Source organism: Plecotus auritus (assembly GCF_963455305.1).
Source record: "Plecotus auritus genome assembly, chromosome: 6".
Taxonomy (NCBI): Eukaryota; Metazoa; Chordata; class Mammalia; order Chiroptera; family Vespertilionidae; genus Plecotus; species Plecotus auritus.
In genome coordinates this window covers 67,856,615-67,876,597 of record NC_137773.1, presented here as the reverse complement: position 1 = coordinate 67,876,597, position 19,983 = coordinate 67,856,615, and the positions used below count along the sequence as shown (strand labels likewise).

The window sequence follows — 19,983 nt, the reverse complement described above, 5'->3', positions numbered from 1 at the left end:
GCTTTTGTATAATTGATCCCATGAGTAGGCTGCATTTGTCATGCTGGAACCCCACAGGCAGCTACTGCTGTTGGTGAGAAGCACTTTCTATGGCTGACACCACGTCTCAGCCTCCTGTTCCAGGAATGTGAGTTCTCACGGTGCTACTTTTATGTCCATGGTGGAAGTTCCTGCCGTCATGCTAATGCATATGTTTTATATGTGTGTATGTATTTAGATCCCCAAAATGAAAGTGCATAAATTTGGGCAGCATACTAGTATATAGTAGTAGCCTAAGTATTTTTGAAATGTCTGTTTTCACATCCTAGAATCTAGGTGGCATTATATTAGGGTATAGGATTTATCCTTTACATATTTCAAAAAGGATGAAATGTTAAACTCAAAAATGGAGATAAATCGCTGAGACTTCAGAAACTTATAGACAGAAAGCCATGAGTTTGGAGTATAAGATGCTTAGGTTTATGTGTATAATTTGGTCTTGTTCATCATTAGGAACACAATGATTACCTAAACCCAAGAGATTTGCAAGTGACTCCATTGGCATGATCTCACTTTTCTGATGAACCCCAGGATGTTCTTAAGTCAGTGGTTGTGTTGAAAGCGTCTTATGATGCTGCGCTGAGAGCCCAGCCCCCTCCTAATGAGATCCTGTGGTACCTAACTAATTAAATCTCTTCGGATCAACTGCAAAAAAAGACCAGCCTTCTACTTAATTTCTCTAATAGGAAAGGTTGTTACAGAGAAGTTCCACTAGCATTCGATTTTATTAAGAGGCTCTTTGAAGTGACGCTGCTCTGTAGTCATGGTTTTTTTCAGGGTGAAGTGAAAGTATTACTTAAACCATACTTGAGGACCCTTAGAAGCAAGTTTAAATCACAGGGGTTTTGTTTACCTTTTTCCATATATCATTTCTCAAGATGGACGGAGGGAGTATTTATTAATAACACTGTAATTTTCATGGACAAAGAATTGTTAAAACTGATAGGGGAGGAAAAAGTATTACTAGATATGTGAAAATGAGCAGTTGGCATAGATAATCCTAAATAAGCATGTTTGTTTGTATTTTACTGAAATTTAGGGAAATGCTGTGACTAAAGTACCCCTAGCCATAAAAATAGCTGCGAATCAAGCAATTTCTGGAAAGCACGTGAGTGGTGTTTCTCGTGTACTTTTGTTACAAATTGAAGTACTAGAATTTCCCACCTCAGACCATCATATGCAGCAGAGTGGGCAGCTTATGATATCAAGACCTTGCTATATACTTGTTGATGAGTCCTTTGTTTATCTAGACTTTGCTGTTTCATGCGCGACCCGACCTTGAGGATTTTGATTATATGCAAGGAGTTGAATAGGAGAATAATTACTCTGGCTCTCACATAATAGGTGACTCAGAAAACAGTTGTAGAGCAAAAAGGAGAGAAAATGCCCTTTTTTGACCTATAAGGCTTTATGAACATAATGTCAGAGCTAATATTGAATGAGTAAAATTTAGCAAATGCACAAGTACTTCCGTGTTTGCTTCTTCAAAATGTTTGTGACTTTTTTAAGTGGCTTTGTTTCTTTGACTACAGAAGGGAGTGAAATACTGAAAAGAAAAAAGAAAGACATTAAATTGGGGGCACAAGTAGTAAACTCAGTTATTTTACTTAGTTAGAATCTTCAGATTCTGGGTTTTTCTTCTTTATGCATTTTCTGTGTGGCTCAGTGCATTTCTCAGTTGCCGGCACATGGTAGGTATACAATAAATTAGAATTTCTCTTTTATTGGATTTTTGGATTTAATGAAGTCTCATTTAACCCTTTAAAGTAGTAAATTTTAAATATTTTATCATTTCTCCTCCCCCTCCCCATTCTATTTGGTCAGTTGATAATACTGAGATGAATGTTGTGTTGCCCAACACTCAGCCAGCCACAGGGCTTTATTCTTACAGTCGTGTAGTGCCTTCAGTTAGTCCTCAGAGGAACCTTCTGATTTTGTGAATTTTTAAAATAAAAGGAGATTATTAACATTGAAAAAAATGTAATACTGCATTTTCCAAAAGAAGAATGTTAATAGATGATACATGAAAAAAGTTTTCCAGGCACAGTAAGTTGGGGAAAACTTTGGGCTAACATTACAGGTGTTATCACTCTGTTTATCAACCGTTCTGTTTTTTATCTGCCTCTCCTCTTTTTGGCCTGCCTCAGATTATCTAATGGGAATAGCATTCCTTAAGCATGCTTTTGAAAATTCTGCAGTAGAGGATGACTTTGAAACTTTGTAAATTAAAAAAAAAAAAAGAATCATTTAAAATAAATCGACTTGATACTATCAACTGATCATTTATTTTCTAGTTGTATTTTTTTTTAGAAATTATGGGTATATGTAGTATGCTATATTTATTATAATAAAACATCAGTCATAATTAGATAGTAAACTTTAAAAGCGGTTGATATAAGAAAATGCTTACTTAAATGTAGGAAATTAATAGCAATAGCTATCACTTCTTGAGCACCTATTCTATGACAGGCACTATATTACATAGTATTTGACTTAATAGTTACGACAACCTTTTAAAGAAAGGTGTATTATCAACTTTTTGGAGATAATGAAACTGAGGCTTAGCAAGATTTAAAAAGTATATATATTTAAAGACTGGTAAGTGGTGGAGCCATCATCATTGGAATCTATGTTTGTCTGATTTAACAGCCTTTCTTTAACCATGAACCTATTCTATCTCCCCTTATATAGACATGAACCTATTCTATCTCTCCTTATATAGACAAATTTAGTCTAAATTAGATGTGTAGATTTAGCAGGGGTGGGGAACCTTTTTCTGTCAAGGGCCATTTGGATATTTATAACGTTATTCGGGCCATACAAAATTATCAACTTAAAAATTAGCCTGCTATATTTGGTCAACTATTTAATTAACTCACCCCTAATGCCTTGGCAGGGCCAGACCAAATGATTTCATGGACCTTATACGGCTCGCAGGCCTGATGTCCCCCACCCCTGATTTAGAGTTATGAAAGCTGGTATTAACTCTCATAACTCCCAGTGAAACACATGGTTTGCAAAAAAATATTTTCTCCTGCTACTGTTTTTCCTGGCATGTGTGACATTCCAAGCATTGAATATAAAAGAGCAATAATATGATCAAAATTATTTTATAAAACTTATAAAAATAGTTTTATAAAACTACATATTGACATACAATTAATAATGCATCTATCCTTTTTTTCCCCAGAAACACAATTTTTCTTTATCAACAATTTTATAAAAATTGTTTTGCCTCCACAAAAAAAGAGGTTTTCAGATATTTATCATTAAGCTTAAGCTTAATAAAGTTTTGTAAATCCTAATTGGGTTTCCCATAACTTTAAATCTAGTAAAAAACATTGCAGATGTTTGCTTTCTAGTTCTGTATGCTTTTCTTTTAATGTCTTGCTAAGTATGAAGATTTCATACCCATTACTAGTTAATATCTCAAGTCATAATAGACATTGCATAAGGTTCATCATTAATGATTGTGGAATAAGGCCTTATTTTAACTAAATGTAAAAATAATTTTGGTATTTTTTATTAATTGACATTCTGATAGAGAACTCTTCAGTGATTTTAACCCTGTAATATGACTGATGAAGAGCTTGTCTAAGTGGGAGAGACGGGTCTGTTGGCTCTGCCATTTTTTTTTTTTTCCATTGCTTACTTGGGCTGTGTTATTTATATTGCTTTCAATCTGTTTCTTTCTTTTTTGATATTATCTTGAGACTTGAATTGGCATGATCAGGAATGGATGCCATTCAGCCCAATTCCTTCCTCCTTCTCCTTTTTTGTGTTTGGCCCTATCATGTACCTTGTCGTTTTTGCTGCTTAATTCTTTAACTAAAAACTCAGTGCCTCAGCTTGCTCTGTTGCCTTTGTCTGACAGTCTGACCTCGGTCCCTTGTACTCTATTGGAAGCAGAGTCTTGATATTTTGTCTCCCCTGTTTCTGCTTTAGTGAAGTCTGCATCTCTCTTGGACCCCAATTCATGATCACCTTTCTGAAGTCCATACTGTACATGGCTTATTTGTAGCCATAAATATCAATTTCATTATTTCATAAGCCTCTTAATACAGAAGGATGTAATATAGCTTAACCATATGTCAAAATTCCTGTTGATCACAAGGCCCTCTTATCATCTACATTTTCTCCCTTCTGAATATATTTCCCCCTGAGGATGATTTTTTTTATTTAGGACAAGATGATCTGATTGCAAGCACTTGAGGCTCACTTTCCTGTTTTCCAGCTTTCAGTGCTCTTTGCTTAAGTTTCACTTGCTCCTTTTCTCTTCCTATTCTGCTTTCTCTGAATAATGATTTAGTGGCACTTAATATGCAATGCTCAGTTTTCTCAATTCTTTTAATTGGTGCTTGTATATTGATTTGGTCTTTTCAGTTAGGTGAGAAATCATACCTTGAGTGAATTCTCCCCCTTCTTCATGTTACATATTTAGGATATGGTTGGATTCAAAACTGTCAACTGTTTAAGAATACCGTACAGATAAGGGGTTTCTAGGATGGAAGAACAATACGTGAGGGTCCAAGGCAAGAAGGTGTAGAAAGACATGAGGAATCAGAAGGTCATGAGGAAAAAGTAGTGAGCTAATCACTGTTGGAATGATTTGTTAGAGAGAGCAGGTTGATCCAGGTGATGGGGAGGAAGGTGTTAGGTTACCTGACAAATTAATTTCCACATTTCGGGATCCAGCAAAGGTGTCTGACCTCCTCTCCTCTTCCATCCTCTTACTTCCTTCCTTTTCTATCTTTAGCTAGAATGGATTTAAGAAAACTGAATTTTTAAAACATTGCTTTTATCTACCATGACAATTTGACCTTGTCTGTAAACATTGGGTACAGTGAATCTTTACTATAATTTGATTGATTCATTTTCCTTAGCGATGTAGAAAATAGCACCGAGATTAATTATAGATGTTAGGTTATTCCTCTTTTGGTTAAGACTCCACCTTTTTTGTATCTGATCTTTATTTTGTTTATAATGACTTATGTATTTCCTGAGATGAAATAAACTTATCTCTTGGGGAAGTTTTTCCACCGTGCTAGCTAGCAGAAAGGCCGGAGAGGAAGCAATATCCTGTTGTTTTATTCAAGGACAAGGTCATCTTGCCTTGGATTTGGGCCAAGAAACCCTAGCAACAAATAATAGATCTTTTTACACTATTAGAAGGGAAGAAATACATTTCAGAAACTTTTCAGTGTATTGTGTACACTACCTATATGTATAGAAAAAAGCTCTATCTCATTGTAGGACATAATTGAAGAAAAGATCTTACTTTTAGTTAAAAGAAGAGGTGTACTTCCCATTTTTTTCTTTGAAATATTGTTTAGTAATTGTTTAAAACAGAACTATATAAAAATAATATCAATAAGATTAGTGAGAAAAGAATGATCAACTTAAAAAAAAAGGAGTGCTCAAAATGCATCATTAGAAACTCAATTGTTTTTTCTCCTTTAGCTGTTTAACTATAATAAGAGCACCAATCATTTTTCTTTCATTTAAAATACTAGTGACCCAGTGCACGAAATTTATGCACATTAAAAGGGGATTAATTAGAGGAAATAATTTAATATTGCTATTTGCCCTTTCTCTATAATAGAAGTGTCAGAGATGAAAGAAAATTAGTAAAATGTATATGAAAACCTTCCTCGTGTCAGAGTCTGTGGCATACCACGGGACCCAGAGTCATGTCCCCGCCCACCCACATGCACCTCAAAATCGCGTGAGACCCAGACGCAGTCAGCCCCCCCACCCCCAATTGGGCCAGATCCAGACCCGGCCAGTCCCACCCTTGTCAAGCCCTGCCAGGTCCCCTGGCCTGGCACCAGGATGGGGGGCATGGCCTGAGGTCCCCCAGCCGAGACCGGGGCGGGGAGTGTGCCTTGAGGTCCTCCATCAAGCCCCACCAGGTGGGGGACATGGCCTGAGATCCCCTATCAAGCTCCGCTGGGTGGGGAGCATGGCCTGAGGTCCCCTGTCAAGCTCCGCCAGGCAGGGGGGTGCAGCCTCAGGTCCCCCGGCCAGCACCGGGAGGGGGGCGCAGCCTCAGGTCCCCCGTCAAGCCCCGCTGGGGAGGGGCACGGCCTGAACTCCCCTGACCCAGCACTGGGAGTGCACCTTGATGTCCCCCATCAAGTCCCGCTGGGTGGGGGGTGCAGCCTCAGGTCCCCTGGCCCGGTGGAGGGTGGGGCCTGAGGTCCCCTGTCAAGCCCTGCCAGGCAGGGTGTGTGGTCTGAGGTCCCCTGGCCTGGTGCTGGGGTGGGGGGCACGGCCTGAAGTCCGCTGTCAAGCCCCACCTGGTGGGGGGCGCGGCCTGAGGTCCTCCAGCCTGGCGCTGGGGCGGGGGTAGCAGCCTGAGGTCCCCTAGCCCAGCACCAGGACAGGAAGCGCACTTTAAGGTCCCCCGTCAAGCCCCGCTCGAGCAGGGGCCATGGCCTCAGGTCCCTTGGCCTGGCCCTGGGGTAGGGGGTGCAGCCTAAGGCCCCCAGCCTGATGCCAGGGCGGGGTGCGGCCTGAGGTACCCTGTCAAGCCCCACAGGCGTGGGGGAGGGCGTAGCCTCAGGTCCCTGTTGATTGCTCGTTAAGGCTCCTTATGGGAGCTTAGCCTCAGCTGTGGGTGCAGCCATCTTTGTGATGGAGTGATGGTCAATTAGCATATTCCCTCTTTATTAGATAGGATAATGTTTTATATGTTTGAAATACTGACTTTTAATTTGCACCAAAATAAATGCTCTGTAAAGTTGATCATATTGATTCAACTACCCCTGAAATATAACCGGAAATTACTCTAGTCCATTTCCTTGGTTTTAGGCCTGCCAACACTCTTAAATATTTTATTCAGGTATTCTGTTTAGCAATCTTTCCAGTGTGATGGTCAGTTTTCTTCAGTTTTCTGTGTTTAATAATCATGTTAAAAAATTTTTATTTAATTTAAATTCTTAATTAGTTTTTGTTTGTAAATTTTTGAAAACTTTTTCTGCTTAGATCAAATGACCATTTTATCATCCATATATTCTATTTGGATTATGGTTTGTTTATGAACTTTTTTAAAAAATAGATTTTAAAAAGAAAATAAAAATTAGTGCTTTTGCTATCCATAGAGATATGAGAGAGAGAGAGAGAGAGAGAGAGAGATTTAAATGAAAGTTTGTAAGTCAGTCCTTAAGGTCTTATTTTTCTTTATCATTAAGAAGTGGTCTTTATTTTTGAAGTCCTGACACATGCTTGTGATCACTGCTATTTACAGTATTAAAATGCCAAGTCTATTAGTACACTTACTAGGTATACCAGTTAACAATGCAGATTTTGTAATCAATGAAAACACGATAATTTCATGAGAAACATCAAAAGTGCTTTATTCAAAGTAATGTCCATCGCTAGATACACATTTCCCCCATTTTTAGGTAATTTGTGGACACCGTCCAAATAGAACTTTCCTTGTTTTGAGGCAGACCATTCAGAGACCCAATTTTCCACTTCTTCGTACATTTTGAAGTGCTGCTCAGAAAGTGCGTGTGCCATCGATCAGAACAAGTGGTCATCTGAAGGAGCAAGGTCTGGTGAATATGGCGGGTGGGTTAATACTTCCCAGGCAAGATCTTTTAAGGTGTCTTTAACTGGTTTTGAAGTGTGTGATGGTGCATTATCCTGAAGCAAAATTACTTTGCTGTGTCTTCTGGTCCATTCTGATCTTTTCACGATCAAAGCATGGTTCAAATTGAGTATTTGTTGTCGGTATCGATCAGTATTAACGGTTTCACCTGGTTTTAGAAGCTCATAATACACCACACCTTCCTGATCCCACCAAACGCAGAGCATTGTCTTCTTTCCGAAGCGATTTGGCCTTGCAGTTGATGTTGATGGTTGACCTGGATCAACCCGTGATTTTTTGCATTTGGGATTCTCAAAATAAATCCACTTTTCATCGCCAGTCACAATTCGATGCAAAAAAAACTTTCTTTCGTGCTGTTGAAGCAACATTTTACTGATAACTTTTCAGTTTCCCATTTGTCTTTCGTTCAGTTGAGGTGGCACCCATTTTCCTGCCTTTAAAATCTTTCCTATTGCTTGTAAACGATCGGAAACTGTTTGCTGAGCAACGTTTAAACTTTCTGCAAGTTGTTTTTGAATTTGACATGCATCTTCATCCAATAATACTTGTAATTGTTGGTCCTCAAACTTTTTTGGTTGACCTGGACGTTCTTTGTCTTTCACATTGAAATCATCACTTTTAAAGCGTTTAAACCAGTGTTCACAAGTATCTTGAGATGCAGCATGTTCACCATAAGCTTCCCGAAGTATTCAGCAGCACTTTTCTTCAAAATAAAGTAATGAATTATACCTTCCCGCAAATGCCCTTTTAATGGCACAAAATTCGCCATTTTTTAAGCGTCAAAATATCTATGATGTTAACACCTTCAGCAAATTTGACATGAAGTTTTGAAGCTTGCTGTCAATACAACAAAATAGCATACATATCAAATCGCATATATATCAACATATGTGCAACTCCATCTATTGAAAAAAATCCTCATTATTAACTGGTACACCTAGTAGGTGTTACACAGAACAGTTAAATAGTATAGTGCCTGTTCCTGGAACATAGATAAGATGCTTGTACAAAGACATACAAGAGATCATAAATACATTTATACTCTAAAGAGCATTAAAAATTATACTAGCAAAGCAATACTCACAGAAGCAACATGTCCCTCCATAGATGCATTACACAGCTAGTCCTCTTAAACCCTTGGTTCCTGCCCCTGCCTTTCCTGTTGGTACAGAAACACCCTTGCAATGTGGTGTTTGTCAGTTGTCAACCTCTGCCATTTTCTTATTGATTGAACCTCTAGCATAGACCTTTTATGTTAGTTATGTTGTATTCTCTCTTTCTCATATAGGGTGTCCCAAAAAAATGTATACACATATTTTGAATAATTATAAAGGCAGCATTTATTAAAATATATTTCATTTTCTTTTTTTTAAAAATATATTTCATTTTCACAATTGCGCTATCAGCTATTAAAGAGTGTTTACATTTGGGGGGACACCCTGAATATGTGTACATATATAGTGTGTATATGACATATAATGATTGATCTTATTTAATTGTTATATTATCTTTCTCATAGATATATACATACGTACATACATAGTATATGTATATGATTGATCTTATTTAATTTCAGTCTATGATCTGTGTGATGTCTGCATAACTTATCAGTTAAAACTTAATCTGTTTATTCTGTACATTAAGTCCATATAAATATTCTTTAATATATTTATAGTGACTTCAATCATTCTTTAAATCTTTCATTCCATATTAATACACTAGATCCTCTTTTATAATTTACTTCACATGTTTATTATAAAGGATGTTCTTAGAGACATCTTAGTCATGGATTAACCTTATATTTATTGATTGAAAGACTGATAGTCTGAAAAATATCTTTAAGTTACTAAGGTATATATCTCCTTTAGTGAACTCTAGGGAAATATGTTATTGGTTTATAATATTGACTTGGTTTGATTATGAAATGAAACATACTCTACCCCAGTATCTATGCATGCATTTCATGCATATGCGTGCATTTGTGTAAATATAATTAATCCATAATCTCATTTTCAATCTAGGTTTGGAGATTAAGCTAGAATTTAACATTCTGCATAGTTTATTATTGGTAAAGTCTAATTTTCAGGGACATATGCCCTGTCTCTTGTGATAAATGGTATTTTCTTACTGCTCTCTACTAGAGATTTAAAAATACAAATTACAATGGGGTGCCTTATTTGGGTTATTTCTAAAAGGTCACCATTTCACTAATTTTAAGTGCTAGCACAACAACTTCACACCTTTTATAATAAAAAAGATGATGAAACATGGCTGTAAAAAATGTAGAATTGTAACCTTTTGCTTGCCTCCATTTTCCTAGGAAAAAAGAATGGGTGCAACCAGATGTTGTTGCTTTTTGAAGTATTTTTAACAAGTGAAAGCACTCTTTTATTTTTCTTAGTAATCAAGAAAAATTTGCGCCCTAACCGGTTTGGCTCAGTGGATAGAGCATCGGTCTGCGGAATGAAGGGTCCCAGGTTCGATTCTGGTCAAGGGCATGTACCTTGGTTGCAGGCACATCCCCAGTGGGGAGTGTGCAGGAGGCAGCTGATCGATGTTTCTCTCTCATCGATGTTTCTAACTCTCTTTCCCTTTCCCTTCCTCTCTGTAAAAAAAAAATCAATAAAATATATATGTTTTAAAAAAGAAAAAGAAAAATTTGGAGTTAAGTGGGAGTATTGTGACATGTAGTTTTTCTGGATTTTATGGTACCTTTAATATTAGTGAAAAAGAAGATTGCTTAGAGTTTTCAGTAAGGATCAGAAGGATTCTATAGTCACTGGGCCGATAGAGGTTGGGTTGGTGGGGGTGGGGAAGGCCAGCAGAAATTGAGTGATAAGTACAATTTACACCCCAGGATTCCAATGATTGAGAATGTGAAGGATGAAATGAACTTTATCTCTGTGGATAATTAATCTTACAATTATTTATTTCCCTCTAAAAGTATAATTTTTTTCATTTTAAATGGCAATTAAAAATATGAATATGTTTTATAATACATTTATATTACATTAACATATAAGGCTTCCTACTTTTTGAAATTAATTCCATTTGTGCAAACAATCAAATGTCAAAATCATACTATGTTATACTTTAGGGATAACATATTCCTAAATATAAGTAATTTAAAATTATTTTCTTTAGAAGATACCCTTTGAATAGCTAAACTAATTACCAGTGCTTGTTTTGGTTTGTATTATAGTTATTTGGGTGGCAGTTTGGTCTATGGCTTATCTGTGTTTTCAGTTTTGTGCATGATTCATAATTTTAAAATGCATAACTATATGTTTATTGAACAAAGATAGAAAACAGATAAAGACAAGGACAGCAAAATAACCACAATTTTACTACCTAGATAAAACCATTGGTACATATCCTCTTATTATAGAAATGTTGTTTATATTATGCACATAAAACCTGGTAATGATAATTGTTCTAAATTTTATTCGCCAAAATATATGCAGAAGATATATTTACGGACAGCTGATTTAAGAGAAATGTAACTATTATGACACTTCTATCATAAGCTGATTTTTCTACTTTATACTTTTAAAGTTTAAAGTAAAGCATAATATGTATATATTAGGTATATATGTATTGTAAATATTGAGAGAAAAGTTATGCATAAGAGCTTCTTCAGCTAGTGTAAGAATTCCATCCCAAATGTGGGATAGTAAGAATGCAATGTGATTTTTTAAAAATTTTTAATGATTTTGGAGAGGAAGGGAGAGGGAGAGAGAGATAGAAGCATTAATGATGAGAGAGAATCATTGATCAGCTGTCTCCTGCACGCCCCCTACTAGGGATCGAGCCCACAACCTGAGCATGTGCCCTTTACCAGAATGGGACCCGGGACCCTTCAGTCCACAGACCTATGCTCAAGCCACTGAGCCAAACCAGTTAGGGCTGCAATGTGATTTAGTAAAGCTTACTATATCCATACCATTCATTGTACTTTTCTGAAAGTTTATGCAAAGTTTTAAGATATAAGAAATGAACATTAAAATGTCAAAAGAAAAAGAAATGAATTTTTGAATAGCTTAGACAAGGAAAATATAAACACCTCTGACATTTCTATTCTCTTTCCACTGTATATTGTGTCTGTTATTACTGAAATCTTTTGTATTCCTTTTAGTTGTGCATATTCCCAGATTTTTTTACCTTTCATTACCCTATTTTTAATTGGGCCCTGCCCCCCCACCCATTAGCAACCCAATATAGATAAGATTTAAAGCATGTCTGCTGAAGAACAAATGTCCAAAAGTTGACAGACAGTCCTTGCTGGTATGCCTCAGGGGTTAAAGCATTGGCCTGCACATGGAAAGATTGGGTCTCAAGTTCGATTCCAAGGGTACAGTCAAGGGCATGTACATGGGATTCAGGTTCAATTCTGGCCCAATTGGGGAGTGTTCAGAATGCAACCTTCTTCCTCCCCCTCCCTCTTCCTTTCTCTAAAAACCAATGGTAAAAAATATCCTCCGGTGAGGATTAACAACAACAACAAAAAGTTGATAGACAGTAGTGGTATTAATGAAAAGCTCATTTTGCTCTAGAAAAAGAGATATGGATGACGCAAATATATCTGTAGGGTTTTTTTCCCCTCAGAGCAAGACTACTTAAGCTCTATCTTTGAATAGAAGAGGAGACTATAAAGGTTGTAGTTGTTATTTAATAAAAGTGTGTTCAGTGTTAGTTGAATAAAATGCGAAAATAAACAGTACTTATTAAATTTTTGGCTAGTCAGAAAAGAGGAAAATCGATATTTAAATTAAAACATGGATTAGCCCTCTAGCTGGTTTGGCTCAGTGGATAGAGCGTCAGCCTCTGGACTGAAGGGTCCCGGGTTTGATTCTGGTCAAGGTCACATGCCCAGGTTGTGGGCTCGATCCCTAGTAGGGAGCGTGTAGGAGGCAGCCAATCACTTACTCTCTCCATCGTTGATGTTTCTATCTGTCTCTCCCTCTCCCTTCCTCTGAAATCAATAAAAATACCAAAGAAAACCAACCACATGGATTAAAAGAAATAAATTTTTGCATTAGAATACCATCAACTAGTGCAGAAGCATTTCCAAACCATTGTAAAAAGTGAACCATACCTTGGGATAAAAAAAAAGGCACCAGTGTTATTTACATAACTGTTGTGCTTTTTCATCTGAGAAGTTATGTTTTGAAATTATGTGTTCTGGTTATTTGCCTTTTGAGAAGAGAAAATTAATAACGAAACCATATATCATGACTGTTTTCTTGAGGGTTTTATTCAGATTTCAATAAAAGAGGTTTGAAAACTTTGCATCTGGTTGGAGTAGTATATATTTACATGCTCAGTAAGCAGTATGGACAAAAAAATACATAGGAGTGCACAGGCAGGAATGTCACATGTAATTTGATTAGTCCACAGAGAAGGAAGTAAGACTTGAGCTGTGCCGTAAATCAGCAAGATGTGAAGAAAAAAGGAAATGGGAGAAATTTTTGCAAGGCAAACAGAATGAGCTAAAGCATTGAATTAAAAGTGTTCATATACATTGAGTAGATCAGCTGGGCTGCGGTGGAGGGCAGCTGGAGGAACACAGGTTGAAGAGAGAGGGGTCAGGCTGTAGAACTTTTGAATGTGAGATCAAAGAGTTTTGACCTAGTACTGTGGATTCAGGTAATAATTTGAAAGTTATTAATGGTAGAATAAAGTGAAATAAAAGTGTGATGTGACCAGGGCACCATTGTGGGATTGTAATGTTCATGAGTTACATTTCCGAAGCACAAGGATTTGTTTAGGTCTTCATTTAAGGTGGCTAGCAGTCAAACACTCTCTCTCTCTCTCTCTCTCTCTCTCTCTCTCTCTCATCTTCACCTGAAGATATGTTTATTGATTTTTAGGGAGAGAGAGAAAAAGAGAGAAGCATCAGTGTGGAAGGAAAACATCGATAGTTGCCTCCCATATGCACCCCGACCAGGGATGGAACCCACAACTTTTTTGTTGTGAGGCTCCAACTGTCTGAGCCACCCGGTCAAGACAAACCATCTCTTTTGATCTGGACACACTAGTAGCTGAATGAATCATTTCTCACTTCTAACTATATTATGTGAGCAAGTGAGAAGGATCAAGAGTTCCTGGGGATATTGTTCTTGAAAATGTAACTATGTATTTTAATGAAAATATCATTTTTCACTAAATATAAGACCATTGATTGAGTCACCTTACTTTAAATAACCCAGTATTTTCTTTCATTGATTGCAAGATGGATCCCAATTTCAAAGATGTTAAAAGAGAAATTGTGGATCTTAGAAACAATGAAATGTGGTGTTAGCCACATTAATATATTTGTGTGTTTAATACAATAACATTTGTGACAGTAATAGTAGTGTTATGGAACTAGATATACTATGTTTTGCCAGTTTTCTTACCACAAAATTACTTATTTAAAGAAAATGTGTTTTATATTTGGTCTTGGTTATATGTGAATAAGACTGCCTCTATCTTAGAGTTGCTCACAGAATAGTAGCAGGAGAGAGACCTGCTGACAGGTGCACGAAGTGTTATGTATGGGGTCTAGTAGAGGAATGTTCAGGGGTAGCTGGGGCCCACCAGGTGGCTATGGGTGCACATAGAGAACAAGGGCATTTCAGACAGATGGACTTTGGAGGTTTTAAGCAACACATCAGAGTCATCCAGAAGAGCTAGAATATAGGGTTTAAAGAAACCCAGGGTGAAATAGAGTTGAAGATGCCCTGCTCCTATATTGGTTTCAGTGCTGTACTATTGTAATTTATATGCTTTTATTTTCCTACCCCCAAAGGAATTGAAAACAATATATTGAAATAACTACCTAGGTAGCCACAGGAACTCAGTAGGGGGTGGTGGTGAATGGGGTGGGGATTGGATCTTTCTTAGAAAGAGAAACTACTGCTAGTAACTATCTATAAAAATCTCCTAACTTAGGAAATAGTTTGTACATGTGATAATGAAAACTGTATGACCACTTGTAACCTTTTTGAAGAAAGTTACTTAAATAGAAGGAAGTAGTAGGAACCGTAGCCTAGTGGTCGGTCACAGGAGGCTCCAGAGCAGGAACATGGATTTATATTCCGGCTTCCTATGTTCTAGGCCGCGGGTGGGGAACCTTTTTTCTGCCAAGGGCCTTTTGGCTATTTTTAACATCTTTGAGGGCCATACAAAATTATCAGCCTAAAAATTAGCCTGCTATATTTGGTCAACTATTTAATTAACTCACCCCTAATGCCTTGGCAGAGCCAGGCCAAATGATTTTGCGGGCTGGACATGCCCCAGTCCTGTAATCTAGGCAATGTTTAAACTCAGATATTATCACACTTAATCCTCACTCCTTACAATATAAGTATGCTGTCCTCTTTTTATACATTAAAAAACAATCAAGACAGAGAGAGGTAAAGCAACTTTCCCATAGTTACACAACTGACACATGCTGGAGCCACTGGCAGTCTTTTCTTGTGTATACACACACACACACGCACACACACACACACACGTGCACATGCAGATCTATTTTTGGAAGTTTTATGAAGTATCTTAACTGCTCCTAGTACATTGTTGCACTGATGGACCAATTTCTTGTTTTCTATGTGTCCCATGGATTATACTAGGTGTTCCGGTTAATAATGAGGATTTTGTAATAAAAGAAAACACGATAATTTCAAGAGAAACATCAAAAGTGCTTTATTCAAAGTAATGTCCATCGCTAGATACACATTTTCCCCATCTTTCGGGTAAATTTGTAAATACCATCCCAATAGAACTTTTCTTGTTTTGAGGCAAACAATTCAGAGACCCAATTTTCCACTTCTTCATATGTTTCGAAGTGCTGCTCAGAAAGTGCGTGTGCCATCGATCAGAACAAGTGGTCATCTGAAGGAGCAAGGTCTGGTGAATATGGCGGGTGGGTTAATAATTCCCAGGCAAGATCTTTTAGGGTGTCTTTAACTGGTTTTGAAGTGTGTGATGGTGCATTATCATGAAGCAAAATTACTTTGCTGTGTCTCCTGGTCCATTCTGGTCATTCTACGATCAAAGTGTGATTCAAATTGACCTGGATGTTCTTTGTCTTTCACATCAAAATCATCACTTTAAAAGCATTTAAACCAGCGTTCACAAGTATCTTGAGATGGAGCATGTTCACCATAAGCTTCCCAAAGTATACAATAACTTTCAGCAGCACTTTTCTTCAAAATAAAGTAATGAATTAAAACTTCCCACAAATGCTCTTTTTTTGGGGGGGTGGGGGGGGAGCACGAAATTTGACATTTTTAAGTGTAAAAATATCTATGATGTTAACACCTTCAGAAAATGTGACATATCGCCGAAACCGGCTTGGCTCAGTGGATAGAGCGTTGGCCTGCGGACTGAAAGGTCCCGGGTTCGATTCCGGTCAAGGGCACGTACCTTGGTTGCGGGCACATCCCCAGTAGGAGGTGTGCAGGAGGCAGCTGATCGATGTTTCTCTCTCATCGATGTTTCTAACTCTCTATCCCTCTCCCTTCCTCTCTGTAAAATATCAATAAAATATATTTAAAAAAAAAAAAGAAAATGTGACATATGAAGTTTTGAAGCTTGTTGTCATTACAACAAAATAGCCTACATATCAAATCGCATATATATCAACATATGTGCAACTCCATCTATTGAAAAAAATCTGCATTATTAACCGGTACACCTAGCAATTCTCATAAAAAAATATTGAGAACAGGTTATTTTGCCCCCTACATCCAGAGGTGATTTTCTTTAGTATAAGTTTCAAAGGGATTTCACTTGTGTGATGTAGTAACTGCTATCTCTATCATAAAAGGGAAGGTAACTTTACCTTGATCTTGAAAGGAAATAAAAGCAATATATTTTATCCCCTTTTAAGCTTGGCCAGAATTGCAAAAATATAGTTTTGTATTGATTAATACTCTTTAACACTTTACATAAAAGTTTTCTCTTGTTAATTGAACCTTTTATGGGGAGGGCACCATATTTACCAGAGATTTCCCATCTGTGTTTCTCCAGAGGTCTTTCTTATTGCCCTGTTTCTAGACTTGAATATAGAAAAGAATTCTGTTTCTGACTTATTGTTTGGATGATATAAGAGCTCTTTTAATTTGTTTTCAGTTAGATAAGTAATTTATAAAGGGCTAATATTAGCACATAGCCAAATAAAGAGTTTTGTCAGCCAGACAGACTTAGCAACATTGTCTTAGCCATTTAAAATACAGAAAAATGAGTAATAATTAGGCCCATCTTTATCACCATTTCTTTAACCTTCAGCACTGTAACAGGACTATGAAATATAATTATACCTTTTTAAAATACACTTTAACCTGGCCCCAGCAGAGAGACCTGACATTCAATGATCATGGTCTGTGCATTAAGAACAGTCTTTTCTTGGTGGTGCTAATGGCCCTAGGCTCCCTCAGGCAGGATGATGGGCAGGGCATTGTAGTCGGCAGGATTAGAGAACCTCTTTGAAGGGTCTGTATCAAGTACTGGCTTTGTCAGCCATGGGAGTATACGTTACTCACCACCGCCCCCCATTTTGTTCTTGCCTTTAAGTGTTATTCAAAGATGCTATGGAAAAGGATATTGCCTTCAATTGGTTGTACTAAAGTTAATGAGTGGCTTTGAAGTGTTACCCTGAACCTGAGAGCAAACCAGTGATGTAGCTTCTTAACAGTGCTAATTGCATATCATCCTCAAGCATGCTGATAGGGATATTTAAAGCAAAATCCTCTTTATTTCTTCTGTGAACCTTTCCCTATAGTGATAGAAAAGAACTATTCCAGCTAGGTTTGTTGCATAGTAACACAATGCAATACTTTATGTACAAGAAACTTGCTTTGGACTAGCTGTGCAACTGTTAGGTGTAACTTCTTGAAGTTTCTGTTTTCTCACTTCAAGGTCCAGATCATGACTACAATACCAATCTCCCTTACGATACTCTTTTGAACACTTAATAATTACAGTAGTAGTTACAATAATATTACTAAGTGCTTTACATATACTATTTTTCTTTAATCAAAACAATACAAGGAGCGAAGTGTGAGATTCTCTGTTTTACAGATTAAAAACTTGAGGTTTAAATTAGGAAATATAAAGAGTTAACATTTCAATCTTTTTGCAAACTGTGAAGCCTTGGTGAATGTCAGTTATCGATGTTAAATGATATGCTGAGCAGTGGTCGCCAACCTTTCAGACCTCACAGACCACCAGTGGTCCGCGGACTACCAGTTGGCAACCGCTGCTATAGAGTCTTCGCATGTGGATTGGAATTCTAGCTCTTCTTTTGTAGCTCTGTGACATTAAGCGGGCTACTTCAGTGTCCTGTTTCCATTGTCAAGTGCTGTTATCAATGTGTGCTTCATAAGGGTTACATGTCTGGCACAGGGCCAAGCACACAGTGGCATCCGTGAAAAGCAGTTAGATTCCTGCTTTTCCAGCTAGAAAATTTTTTTCCCTTTCTTAGTTTTTAAATAGGATGTTGACACTGATTCAGAGCTTTATTTTTCTTTATCTAATTTTAACATGATTCTCTATGGGACATCATAGGTCAATTGTGATTTGCTTTAAGGTCCTTCATTAGCAACTTTTTACAAATTGGTACTGGTTTCCAAAATAGCTCATAAAAGATCATAGTTGCTATGAAAAATCTCTGTTAAATTTTCCCTAAGTACTTTAAAAATTTCCTCCACTTATTAAGTGATTTTGTGCAAGCAGAGCTGCTTAGTAAGACCTGTCTTTGTAGTCATTTCGCGTGCGCGTGTGAGTGTGTGTGTGTGTTTGCAAGGAGGTATTTTTAGATAGTTTAGCTGAACAGCAATCTGACGTCTTTAGAGGAGACATCAGTTCATTATGTGGATACAAATTCTATGCTTTCGGCTTTTATACAGCAAGTCAATATAAATCTGTTCTTGCCTTTTCTAACGAAAGGGACTATATCATGGTATGTATTCTGTTTCTTCCTAAGGCTGGCCTTTCCAGTTAACCTTTGCTTAGAGAAATGATCAAGGTAGAAATGCCTGTATTTGCTCACAACTTAATATAGATTTATAGAAGCATGGAATTTTGGGTCATATTTAAATATGCCATTATACATTATGCCACACAGTGTTTTTCTATTGCAGTGTGATTCAGGGGATTTAAAATAGTCATGTGGTTTATAAATGCTGCTTTCTTTTAAGTAGAACAATTTAAAGGGCAGGATGTGGGAGTTCTATACCTCTTAACTGTACATAATGCTTTGTCGGTCAAAAAAATGCCTTTGCTTTATGAAAGGTAATTTAATGCTGAGCATGTAAGAGGGGCATGGTTATTTGCTTTCTGGTTGCTCTAAACACAGTGTTGCATATAAAGTTATGATAATATTTTCTTTTATCTGGTTCTGTTCACTTCTTAAAAATCTGGGGGGGGGGGAAAGCTCTTAAAGCTTAAGTTAGTTGTTTGTGACACTTGTTCTCACAAAAGGATGCCTTTGGTTAAAAATAAACACAGAACTTATACATGTGTTTTTCTGATTTTACTAGAGCTCGTTTTGGGAAACTATTCATATAGAAGTTCAAAATATTTTTAAAATTAATTTCAAATACATGTTCTTTTCATTTTCCAAAATTAAAAATTTATATCTACTTCATCTCAAAATGTCGAAGCTTGAGTGAAAACTTTTGTTATTCATTCAAATGTGTTATCTGCATGGTGTGAAGCATCCATGACTTTAAGCAGGTAACTTCAAATGTCCTGAACCATTTTTTCTGGTCTGTCAAGTGCTGTTAATGATACATGCATCATTCATTGGTCGGTTGTAGGGATTACATGTCGTTTCTAATTTTTAATTCAGTTATTTGATATTATGTGAACCAATTGGAATTTTAGTGTTATTTTAATTACTGCAGTGGAATTCCTCATATTTTAATTTATCTTTGTAAACATAAAACATTATCGTAGGGAAGGAAGTTACTTAACCTAAAGAAAAGACATGATCTCGGAGAGTCAGGTTAATTATGGGCATCTCTCTGAAGATGTGGAGATCTTTCATTCTTTAAGCAAAAAACAATATGTTTTACATATATATGTATATAAGTATATATGTATATGTATGGAAAGGTGAGACAGGACATTTTGTAGTATGAAAAACAAAAGAAATCTTAGAGGTATTTTTTTAAAAAAAACAAAACCTTCTTGTTCTTAAAAATTAGTGTGTTATGTAACCATTTAAGAATTTAGCTGAAGCCTAATATTAAGTGACTCAGATTCTTAGCTTCTTAATGATGCTTCTTTACAGTGAAATTCAAGCAGTTGCCAGATTCTTAAGCCATGAGTTCATCCTCTCT

General features: G+C 36.9%; 1 protein-coding gene across 10 annotated transcripts in view; it reads left to right on the top strand.

The window, feature by feature from the left end:
- RAPGEF2 (Rap guanine nucleotide exchange factor 2) overlaps window positions 1-19,983 on the top strand; it is a 249,033-nt gene that overhangs the window by 162,973 nt on the left and 66,077 nt on the right. The gene's annotated exons all lie outside the window — the stretch shown is intronic.